Genomic DNA, 12,211 nt, shown 5'->3' with positions numbered 1-12,211 from the left:
CCTCTGATGTCTTTGACTCACTGTGCAAAAAACAAACCCATCATCATTTGATCCTCAAAATAGGCTTGCCATTCTAACATCCCTATTGCTGTTAATGAGGACAAATTCTCCAACCACCTGGACTTAAACCTCTGAGTCATGCTTGAGCCCCCTTTCTCATCCTTGAATTTTCCAAATTCAGTATCATAAAGTCTTGTCAGTTGTGCTTCCCTAATCCTATCCATACCCATTTCAGCCTTGCTGTCCTTGTAAAAGAGGTTCTATAACGAGGTGGATCTAAGAGCTTAGGTTGGATTCAAACCTCAGCTCATCTACTTCCTGGCTTGAAGAAGGAGGAAGGTATTGAACTAGTTACCTGATCTCACACAGCCTCAATTTCCTCATCTGTGCAAAAATGCCCAATGTGTAAGGTATTTTGATTAATAAATGTGATTAATATTTATTATTGCCCAGCACAGAACCCAACATTTAGTAGACACTAAATAGTAATTCTTTCTTCTCTAAAATTTTTAAATTCTATCTTCCTACTTCTAGTTCACTAGCCTTCTTCCCTCATAAGGAGTTTTCTTTCAGTATTCAGTTACTTGCAGGAAACAAACCACTTAATTTTAGCATTATCTCTCATTTTACAATGCCTTGATTCTATATCCACAGAACAGTGATTGTGTTCAGGGTTGACACTTCATATTTGTGCTTGAGACTTGATATGACATTTAGTGAGTGAAAGTCGCTCAGTCGTGTCCGACTCTTTGCAACCCCATGGACTATACAGTCCATGGAATTCTCTGAGCCAGGATACTGGAGTGGGTAGCCTTTCCTTTCTCCAGAGCATCTTCCCAACCGAGGGATCAAACCCAGGTCTCCCCATAAAGGTGGATTCTTTACCAGCTGAGCCACAAGGGAAGCCCCATTATTTCACATTTAGAATTCCTAAAAAATCTTGGAAAGAATTTCCAGGTATTAAACTCCTTCATCAAAATTGTTTTATACAAAACAACTGAAAGCTGCAAAATATATTGAGCCTAGTCTAATTTTTGAAAAGACTGCTTTGAAGTCAGTAAAGTGAGATTTCCATGATTAAGAGCAGTTGGAGGGGTTAATGGAGAAGTGGCATGAACTTAATGGATAACTTTGAGTGCACCAAGTTTTAACTGGGATAAGTGGAGTGAGGAAATATTCCCCCTGCCCCACCCAAATGCCAAAGTACAATATGGCAAGAAAAAAGGCCAATTTGTGCATTTTCAGCAGAAGGGACACCTGGGCAGAATACTGTCTTCAGTTTGTGAAGTAAGGGGAAGTAGGCAAATTAAATCCCAACTTCCTCATCAGCAATCTGCCCTCCAGGGAGCTGTCCAGAGTAGCCAGGCCATGTCCAGCTGCACTGAAGATAGAAATTCCATGTATGGATCCTGAACTCTGTTTCTTACCTAGCTGGGTTACTGGGTCCCCCAAAACCCACTAGCAGTAACAATAAAACCTCCAAATAATCTTTATGAGTGGTTTGGGGAAAGGTTTTAGTAACAACTAGGCATGTTTCCATGTACTTTAGATTGATGCTTTCTTTTCATGTTTTGGCATGGTAAGAAAGGAGGTAGTAAAGATGAGGATGGCATTAGTTCCCCATCTTGTACTAGACGTGCCAGCATAGCCATGTATATAGTTCTCCAAACTCAACCAAGCGTTCCTTGACGGTGGTGTTCCCTCAGCAATAAAGAGCATGACTGCCCTTGGTACCACACTCCAGTTTCAAGCTAATGGTTTGAGCATGTCTAAGATGGTCGATCTCAGAGAAGGCAATGACACCCCACTCCAGTACTCTTCCCTGGAAAATCCCATGGATGGAGGAGCCTGGTGGGCTGCCGTCTATGGGGTCGCACAGAGTCGAACACGACTGAAGTGACTTAGCAGCAGCAGCAAGATGGTAGATCTATCCAAACACTTGGGTTGGAGCATTACTTTTGTTTCATTCCTGAAGTATGTAATCAAATTCTAAAGACCAATTGCTTGGGAGTTCTTATTTTTCTTTTGCTTAGCAAAAGCAGACAATTCTACCGAATGGGTAATTTAGCAGTTCGCTTGCTACTTCCTGATGTTTTGTGTTTTAATTTTCTCTCGTGAGTAAATGTGAATGCTTGTATGTTGTCTTCTGAGTTTTTGTTCTGATAGCCTCCCTTCCCATCTCTTCTCAGCCTTTCCCTTCACGAGATCTAAGAATGACATTCTCTAATATTCTGTGTTCATGTTCTATGAAAATGGCACTCTGCTACTCACTCTTATTTACCCATAACTAACTGTCTTGCCCTCAGTCCTGTTTTTCTCTCATTTTGCCTGAGAATCCTTGTTCTCCAGTCTCCACAATGAATTAAAAAGCTGTAGAAATCCAGTGGCTGACTGGGGTTTAAGTTGGTTTGGTCCCAGTAGAACCTTAACAGAATCTTCTTTCCGTTCCGTTATGAATTGGATTCCTCAGACTCTTTTGAATGAACCATTAGGATTGTCTCTAAAGTGATTTATTAGAGTTGGGTCATGCAGTTCAGAATGAAATTATAAACTCAAAACTTCAAACTCAAGTGTTTTGGGAGTGAGTGGGTAAATAAATTCTTTTAGGGTATTGCAATCACATTTGTTTGGCTATTCTCTTTTTCCCCTCACCTAGCCCCTTAACATAGTAAAATTAAATTTCACAAATGTGGCTCAAGATTTGGCACTGACTCTATTTTATATTATGTTGCTGCCATACTCAACCATCTCTCCCCCTCACTTTTTTTCCACTCCATGTACTTGCCTCAGAGCAGAGGATTCAAGAATAAATGTATTACCAAAATGAAGAAAACAAGACTTTGAACTTCACAGTAAAGGACTGTAAAGTGGCCAACAGTCTGATTACCAGTCAGGCTTCTAGATGGTTTATTAATGAAGCAATGCATTATCCACAAGGGGAAAGCAATGCCATTAGTGTTTTACTCTAGGCATGGAAGCTCCTATTTAAGGAAAAGTAAATGCATAGCAGGCACCTGTCAGAAAACTAATTTTATTGTTAACAATGAGTTGAGTATTCTTGTAGTGATGAGAAAATATTCCGGCCTTCATTGCCTTCCACAAATACGTTGCTGGAAGTAAACGAGGTGTGCTATTTCATTACCAGTTTAGCAATACCTCGGCTCTATTATCAGCAACACACACAGTTGGCTCATGGCGGAAGGCAAGCCACTCTTGTCTGCGAATAAGCATCAGGCTGACAGTGCAGGATGATAATTGCTCTGCCTTCACTTCCTTTGGCACCTACTGATCTCTGCTAAGTGGTTAGTAAAACATTTTTGTGGGGATGTCAAGCACTTTGAAAAATTTGAAGGATTTCATTTTTGATTGTTCTTTTTCTTATGTGTAAGTTTGAGGAAAGTTCATGCAAAGCCATTCCGCCACTGCCATTGCTCCTAGGAAGTGTCTTAAATAGTAGGGTGCCAGGGTGTCTGTGCTTGGCATCTTTTAATCAATTGTGTTTTCTTTTGCCTTATACTGTGAGACGGGCTGGATGTGTTGGGATATCAAGTGACTGACTTCAAATGGATGGCAAATTCACTAAAGTGAAAATGATTGTGATAGTTCCCTCATTTCCCCCTGCAGTGTATGTAAAACTGACTTTTAAAGTGTTTAGTGGATAATGGATCATGTAAGGTCAGTACTAGCCATGGCGGCCACGGCTATTATTTTCTCTTTTCATGGGAGGGTGCTCAGCAAAATGAGATTGTCACACTCTTTTTTTGAGAGGACAGCGACAGACAGTTAAAAGCCTCTTCACGTAAGGATGTTATTTCATAAAGACACCAGCACTGGATTATCCCCTTCACTTTAAACTTCTGCCAGCTTGTACAAAGAGATAAAACAAAATAGCCCCGGTCCCAGGGGTGGGGAAGTGCTGGCCAGCTCAGCCTGGGTCCACAAGCTTTCATTTTGATTAGTCACATGTGAGGAAAATTCACTTAGGCTGAGAGGTAAATTTAATACCAGTTATGCCCATGCTGTTCATATCACAACCATTTTCACATGATGCCACTTAATTCCCTAAGAAGCAGAAAGGTAAATCGGTGGCTGGCCAGCAAAGGTGTCACAATGCATTAAGACCAGGACTCGCTGCAGGGGATAATGGTTCTGATTGCTGTTGACTCATGTCTCCACCAACTGCCTCATGTAAAATAAGTGACATTTAAAAGACATCAAGATGTGAGAAGAGGTAAGGGAGAGAAAAAGAAAGAGAGAGTAGGATAAAAAGTATGTGCTTCTAAACTTGCCACCCGAATGTGCAGTTTCTCTTCCACCCTAAGTGGTAGGAAATGATAACTCGACATGCCATGGGTGACCTGCACCAAGCTTTTAACTTCCTGTCTTGTGTTTTTAGAGAAAAATCTGTAAAATTGCTTCTGGGAACTGCTCCAACATGTTATCATTTATTTCCAATTTAATTTTTTTTTTAAGTTTTATTCTTTTGCCCTCACATATCAGTCTATTCATCTCTTTAAAAGCTTGAGGCTGAATCAAGTTAGGCAGTGGTAGACAACAAGAGGCAGTCTACTTTCTGAAGGCCCATTTATGTCTATTTTTATAAAGAGAATCAAATTCCAGTTTACAGTAAGCATATGCTTCAGTTGACATCTGTTTCTAAGACTTGGACGCTTTGTTTGCATAACAGTCACCAATAAATGGCCTTGTTTTAAGTCTGCTCACTCAGTTGTATGTGGGTTGTTCAGCTGGGGATTTTAGTCGCAGCTGATCCCCTACCGCTCATAGCTGATAGGAAGGGGAAAATCCGAGAAGCCCAGTCCTATTTATTAATGCAGATTTTAACATTCTCAATGAACCACTTATCCACTGTGATTCGGCAACCAAATCCTTATTTGCTCAGGGAGGGGAGGGGGTGTTCTTCAAAGTGCTGAATTAAAGCTTACCAGTTTTTTTTTTTTGGAGGCAGAGGGGATGGGGAGGAGGGAGAGAAAGCAAGGCCCTTTCTTTAGCCAGTCTCCTCTAATTCGAAGTACAATGAGAGTGAATCTTTAAACAGGACATCATAAACCAAGCTTATGCTTCATGAATTTATTGTTAGCTAAGAATATCAAAGATCTAAACGTGGGCCTTTTGTTCAAAGTCTTGATGCTTTTTCAATACCACTTAAATGTCAATTTAGAGTTTGATGGAACTGAGCTCTGTATCCTTCATTCATCTAATTCTGTTTCATTTTAAGCATACCTGATTCCACATGCATGGGAAACAGCCACAATATTCAAATATTTTAAGATGTCCATGTGACTATCTTTAGGACCATTAGTGCTAATTAAAGAAGTTGCTACTTGTGTTAAGCTGCTTCAAAAACAAAGCTAATCCACAGTCTCCATTAAATCTGCCCTTTCTCGCCCTTCCTCCTGAAAGGCATGCCAGCAGTTAAAATATGAAAAGTCTTAAGGGTGGCATCTATGTGCCCCAGAAAGTAAACCTGATGAATAGAGTGTTTTACTTGAATTCTCATATTTCTATAGAGGAAATCTGACTTTTGTATATTTGAAAATAGAGTATTCACTGACTTTTAAGATACTGAACTTTTTCTCCTGAGTTATTGTATAATATTCAGTAATCATTTATGAAATGTGTGTAACATTTTTCAAGAGGATTTACATATCAACTTTTCCTAGTGGAATCAACAACAGTGGAATGAAATGTATCTACTCCATTTACTCTTACCCAGTGCTCCTACTTTCTTTTTCCCTTTAATTTTTATATATGGTAAAAATTTCATTGAAGAGAGATTTTAGATGACAGGACTGTAATTTTAAACCCAATAGAAGAGGTGTAAGCAATTTGAGCTTAGCTGAAGCATAATCTTAGGTTGTCAAGAAGAAACCCATTCTCCCTATGCTAATCAATCAGTGTATCAACCAACCAATCATCTCTTCAGCTTAGCATATATCCTAAGGTTTGATATATCTATTAACCGCCCATCATGCAGCTGGGCTCTGGATGATGAGATTCCTCCTATCTTGGCATTTGGCGGCCGACGACTGAGCTATCACAGCCTCAGATAAATACCAAAGTGGAGATTTCAATCCTGTCCCTGAGTGCGGAGACAATCCAGAAACGCTGAAAATATTCTTAGAAGAGAATACACAAGAAAATTACATTTCTCATTGCTGCGTTGTGTGTAGAAATTGTATACATTACATGATTTCCCTTCCCTGGACACAACAAAATAAAAGACTCTTTTATTATGATTAGAATGCCGGTAATCAAAAGAATGGTTGGAATCTGCCATAAACAGATTAACTGCAAGACGAATTACATGTAGACATTTGAATAAGTAAGAATAGTGACCAATTAGTTGATAAATTTCCTGAAAACAAATAGAAGCTCAAGTTTATAAAGCAAGGCGCATAATTGTTGTAATTCCAGGGAAAGGGGTTACGGGTTTCCAAAGACTGTACGTTGCTTCCTGGTCTCGGTTCAGAGGTTCTGATATGAGATGAGCTGCGACTGAATGTGTCTATAGCCTCTTCCACCAGTTGTGGTTTGAAGACAGTGAGTGTTTCCATAAAACTGCTGATTGAGAAAGAGAAACCGAAAGGACTTTTACTGAATGTGAAGTGTCTCTGAATATGTGCAAATTGAAATGAGTGGGATTCATTTCTTCAAGCATTGATTTCCACCTGGAAGATAAAAATCTTTTCACAAAATGCAGATTCAAATCATGTCTTTCCTACACTGTTGTTCAAGTCTCTTACTCTGAAAAGAGAGGCACGGTGAGGTATTAGGAATTGTAGTTCTAACTGAGGCTCAGTCAGTAACTAGTTAAGCAAGCCCCGTAATTCTGTAGGCCTTACTTCATAAATTGAGATTTCACTGAAGCATCCATGAAAAGTAGGAAGCAATTATTCTCATCATATTTAAACACTATTTCATCTTCTTCCAAAACGTTGTTTTTCGTGTCAATTGTGGTATGAATTTTGACTTTTACTATAGTATTTACTTAGCCAAAATCTTTTTAGTGCTACTGGGCAGCATAAACCGATGAAAAAGATAGTCCAGCCTAAATACAGCTCTCTGGGTTTGAAGCCATTTTTTTCAATCATTTGTTGAGGGTAGGACCAACAGAAGCATGATGGGGTTCACGATAACATGAACTCTTTGCTGCTGGAGAGAGAAGGAAATCTCTTTTCCGTCCTAAGAAGTCCAGCATGAGTCCATAGAGAGACCATGATGACTTCTCCGCTCTCAACAACTTAGCCCGTGCACTTTGATCTCAACTTAAGAACACTCCTGTGTCCTGGTGTGAAAAGGCCTGTAACAAAATAACAGCTCTAGAATTTCTGTATTTTTCTCAACAGAAAGATAACTGTGGTGTCAAGTTCAGAGCAACAGTTTGGTTTGAATAGTATATTTTGAAGGCCCTGCTCAAGGAGTTGTGATTCTCAGAGAAAACACTGTACTATATGGGTTAAGGTTATAAATTTTATCATAGCAAAGGGAAGGGCCCCACCCCCCCACCAAAAAAAAAGGCAACACAGAGAATCATTTTCTGTATCTAAAGTCACTTAAAGGACCCTTTCTGGGACTCATTCCAGGCTGCTGTGATTAGAGACCTGCATCTTTGTAGATAGCCAAGATAAGCCCCAGATATGAGCACCCATGACACGTGCTCTGCTGAACGAAAGGATTGATTTAGAGAAAGATGGCCTATTGAATGTGGATTCTTTGTTACTGGCCTGGAAATGTGTAAGCATGCACCTTTCAGACCCTGGACACTCTTACTCCCCAGGGCATCTATTCTGTCTTCTGGTGATAATTGTCCTGCCAGCTCTGCAGATTGTGGATATAGATAAGAAAGCCAGTGAGAGTGGATTGAGCACAATTAGAAACTTATCCACACTGGAAGTGACCTGTCACTGCATTACCAGGTAGAATCTGGTCCTGAGTATATACATCATATAAAGCTCGGCACACAGATCTTGTAAAAGAAGAGGGGTTTATTTTTCACTGCTGTGAGTTCCAGGTTTAGAATATTTTGCTACTGTTCTGCGTGAATCCAGCATGCCTTCACATAAATCATGTAACCATGCCACAGAGAAGTAGAGAAACAGTGAGCAACCTGTCCTCAAGGAGTTCATGTTCAAAGACAACATAAAGAAACAGATCAAAGTATTTTCATGAAAGCTTGAAGGTAGTATCAGCAAAATTTCTTCATCAGAGAAGGATTAATGTTTGCTTTCAAAAATTAAAAGAATTACAAATTTTTAAATAAATGTATAGTAGACGAAGTATACTTTATTTTTTAAAAAAATATTTATGTATCTATTTATATGGCTGTACCAAATCTTAGTTTTGGCTTGCTGGATCGTCAATCTTTGTTGAGGCATGCGAGTTCTTTAATTGCGACATGCAGGCTCTTTAGCTGTGGCAGGCAGTCTCTTAGGTGAGGCATGTGGGATCTAGTTCCCTGACTGGGGATTGAACCCGGGCCCGCTGCATTAGGAGCATGTAATCTTAGCCACTGGACCACCAGGGAAGTCCCTTGAATTCTTTTAAATGGAAAAGCGGAGCTAAAACTGCAGAAGAGGAGGAAATACGATGAGATGAGGAGATCAAAGTAAGATGAGATGAGGAATCAAAGAGGAGGAGGTAAGATGAGCTGGCTAAACAGTCACAAAGAGATGGACACGGCAGAGCGACTGAACAGCAAAGGGGAACCTGAAGGGAAGGGAGGGGAAAAAGTCATGGACAATGTGAGCATCTGCACCAGGGCTGTGACTGCTCTCTCTACCCTGTGGGCCCTATCTACAATGCAGGGAGGGCGTTCCTTCAGCTCAGAATGTTTGGGGCCTTGAGAGGAAGTATTCACCCCAACATCAGGCACCAAGGGTTGACCACTGTCTTGGTCAACTTGTACTGCCCTAACAAAATGCCAAAGACTGGGTGGCTTCTCACAGTTCTATAGGCTGGAAGTCTGAGATCAGAATGCCAATGTAGTTTCCATTGAGGCTTCTCTTGGGGTGGGGTCACCGTTTTGCCATATCCTCACAAGACCTCATCATTGTGTGAGCACGGGGCAGGGTTGGGAGAGCATCCTTTGGAGTCTGTCCTCATAAGGGTGTTAATCTTATCATATCAGGACACCCACCATTAGGACCTTGTAATTACCTCCTTGTGGGCTCTACCTCCAAATATAATCACCTTGGAGGTTAGGGTTTCAACATATGAATTTGGGATGAATACAGTTCAGTCCATGGGAACCACCAATTGTAACAGAAAGAATCTCTCCAAGGTATCTTGCCAACATACTGCTGAAGAGACTGCTACTAACCAGTACGTGTGTGTGTGCACGCGCATGCTCAGTCATGTCTGACTCTTTGCAATCCCATGGATTGTATGTAGACCACCATGCTCCTGTGTCCATGGGATTTCACAGGCAAGAATACTGAACGGGTTGGCATTTCCTCCTCCAGGGGATCTTCCTGACCCAGGGATTGAACTCATGTCTCTTGCATCACCTGCACTGATTCTTTACCACTGCGCCCCCTGGAAAGTCCATTAACTAGTACATAACCCATGGTTTTCTGGAAGCATTGTGCCCAGCCATTAAGTAGCAGAGCCAAGGGAAGGAGAAAGGAGGCACAGAGCAGAAAGGGTGCACAGTGAACGCTTTATAAACACTCTGAATGGCTGAAAAAATAATGACCTCTGACTTCTTTATGGTTCTTAACTCATGCTGCCACAGATTGGTTATAAGGTCCATATCACACTGTGATATGGAAGTATTAATTGAATAGGGGCAATCAGAATTTCCATGTGAATAATGACCTAGAAAATAATACTCTGCCCATTTAACAATAGAATGGGGAGCCAAGGCTTCACTTGGCAACACAGTTCTCTTGATGGGGTCAGATTTTATTTTAAACTCTGAGGTATATACATTTTATGTCCTGTTTTAGCTCTTAAAGCTGATGTGAATTTGTTTAGAGTCACTTAAGAGGAAGGAAGAGAATTAAGGAAGGAAAAATCAGTAAGTTGCAAGTATTGTTCTTTTGGTTTTGTTTGTGACCTTCTGACATATACCTTCATCAGTGCTCATCTTGAATAGTAACCATTCCATTAAAAACAAACCAGTAAATTTAGTTACTATTAATGTGCCAGTGTCAGTTTCTTGGCTTTGACCAATGTAAGACGTTGACAATGAGAAGAACTAGGTGAAGGGTATCCAGCAACTCCCTGTACCGGTCTTTTCTGTAAATCTACAATTATTCCAAAATAAAAAGTTTATTTTTAAAACCCAGGTATGTGTGTTTTACAGGGAGCATGTCTGAATAAGAAAGCCCTTAGCTCTACTTTTATGGGAGCATTTTCTCAGTGTTTCTCCAGATGAGTGCTCATTTAAATTTGATATCCTGAGAAGCTGATGGCTCACCCTGCATTCATGTTGACCATTTAGACAGGTCCCTGGTTGACCATGCTGAGATGCTCTCCTGCCTGATACTGAATCAGATAAAGAGGAGGATTTAGGATTATCTGACTTTGGGGAAATGCCACTGAGCAGTAAAATAAAATAGAATCATCTCTTTGCGTTGTTTCCAGGCCAAAGAGTACTGTACCACACTGTAAGTTGCTTCCAAGCTTTGTTTTCTATTAGGCTTTCCATGTGGTGTATCATGTGAAAGTGTCTAATGGGTACTGTGAAATTAGAGGCTGTCCAAACAAAATTTAAAATCCTAAAACTTTCACTCCAAAGTGTGATAATTCTTAGCTATGCTAGTAAACCGTTTGACATGTGTGGAAACATAATTCAATTTTTTTTACATCAGGTTGTCTTTTTTTAAAGGTGTGTCTAACAAAATGTGTGACTATATAACAGAGGAGACAGTATTTGATTTTTAATTTGTATGTTTAGTTTCTGCCATGTTCTAGGTCCATTTGAATGTTTGAAAAATAACAAGGTAATAGAAAAAATGCTTATGTGAATCCCTGTGCTAACTGCATTGTTTGACTTATATTTTTGTGTTCCATCTTTTCCCCTGAAGAGTGACTTTGTTGAGAGTAGGAAATGTGGTCTCAATTTCTAATAGTAAGGTTCAGTAAATATTTGTTTGAATGAATAATTGAATGAAATCACATTTAAATGAATTACTTCCACCTTGAAGGGAACCAAATAACTGCCTCTTGGCTTACTCTTGTCATAGCCCTTGTTTTAGGATGGCCTCACAGTTTAGACTGGTTTTTATTACTGCTATCATTCAGCTATATATACTACCATTTCAAATCCATAAAAAGTGTTTTAAAAAAAGAGAAACTGTTCACGTTTCAAGACCTATTAGAATGCATTTTCAAATATGTCAGACACATCTTTGTTAAAATTAAACCAGGGATTGGTTTTGAGCGAATAGCCCTATATCCTTACAGATGCTGTGGATGGAAGCATCTAAGCTGCTTATTATATTGATGGGTTTTGCTGCTCTGCAGCAAATGAAAACAGGCAGCTGCTTCCTCCATCAAAGCAAAAAGCAGCCTGAGTTTTTATTAACCGAGTGTTCATTTCTTCTATTGCCAAAATTCTTACACAAAACAAAAGAGCAGTTTTAGCACATTATTGCTTAACTAGACATGAACAACTGACAGCAAGTGATAAGCCTGTCTGCTTTTCACAACTGGTAATCATTTTTGGAATAGATGTTTTAATATAGTTGAATATAAATTTTGTAATTTACATCTACAATGGTACGTAAATTTATAGATCCAGTTTGTTGCAGAATGAAGGCTATAATCACAAAAGGCTTTTCCTGGTGTTGTTTAATTTTTAATGACTATTTGAAAACTGGGGAACGAAAATGAAATCAAATTCATTTCTTAAAAAAAAATACAAAAAGGTGTTAAAGACAATCATACAAGTTGGTTGAAGCCATTTGTAGATGGCCCCAACGGAGCAAGACCCCAGTGTTTGCAGCCAGGACGTGCCTTGCACTCCATTTCCACATTAGTTGCAGGGAGCCGCCCGAGCTCATGCACCGGCAGAAATTTCTGGAGAGCAGACCATCGTGTTTCCTTCATATCAATGAATGATGATGAGCAGGGAGACAGGAAGCACAGAGCCTTGGCCATTTTATACAGCTGAGATCCCCAGCCAATTCTCATACTATTTCATTTGGTGTTGTTTTTTTCAGTTACCTGAACATTATACATTTAC

The 12,211-nt window shown here is 39.8% G+C and overlaps 1 protein-coding gene across 8 annotated transcripts in view; it reads left to right on the top strand.

The window, feature by feature from the left end:
- Positions 1-12,211, top strand: part of CAMKMT (calmodulin-lysine N-methyltransferase) — a 427,573-nt gene that overhangs the window by 342,498 nt on the left and 72,864 nt on the right. The window contains exon 1 of one of the 8 annotated variants that reach the window (XM_086327188.1): positions 3,190-3,302. The exons of the other annotated variants lie outside the window; for them this stretch is intronic. The gene's annotated coding sequence lies outside the window, so the exon portion shown is untranslated. Of the gene's footprint in view, positions 1-3,189; positions 3,303-12,211 lie in introns of those variants that run through there. 8 annotated transcript variants of the gene reach the window in all.

This window comes from Bos grunniens, chromosome 11, assembly GCF_055505025.1.
Source record: "Bos grunniens cultivar Pamir isolate PY7600 chromosome 11, Bosgru_T2T1.0, whole genome shotgun sequence".
Lineage (NCBI taxonomy): Eukaryota > Metazoa > Chordata > Mammalia > Artiodactyla > Bovidae > Bos > Bos grunniens.
Note: the sequence above shows the minus strand (reverse complement) of the source record. Positions and strands in the feature narration are given on the sequence as shown.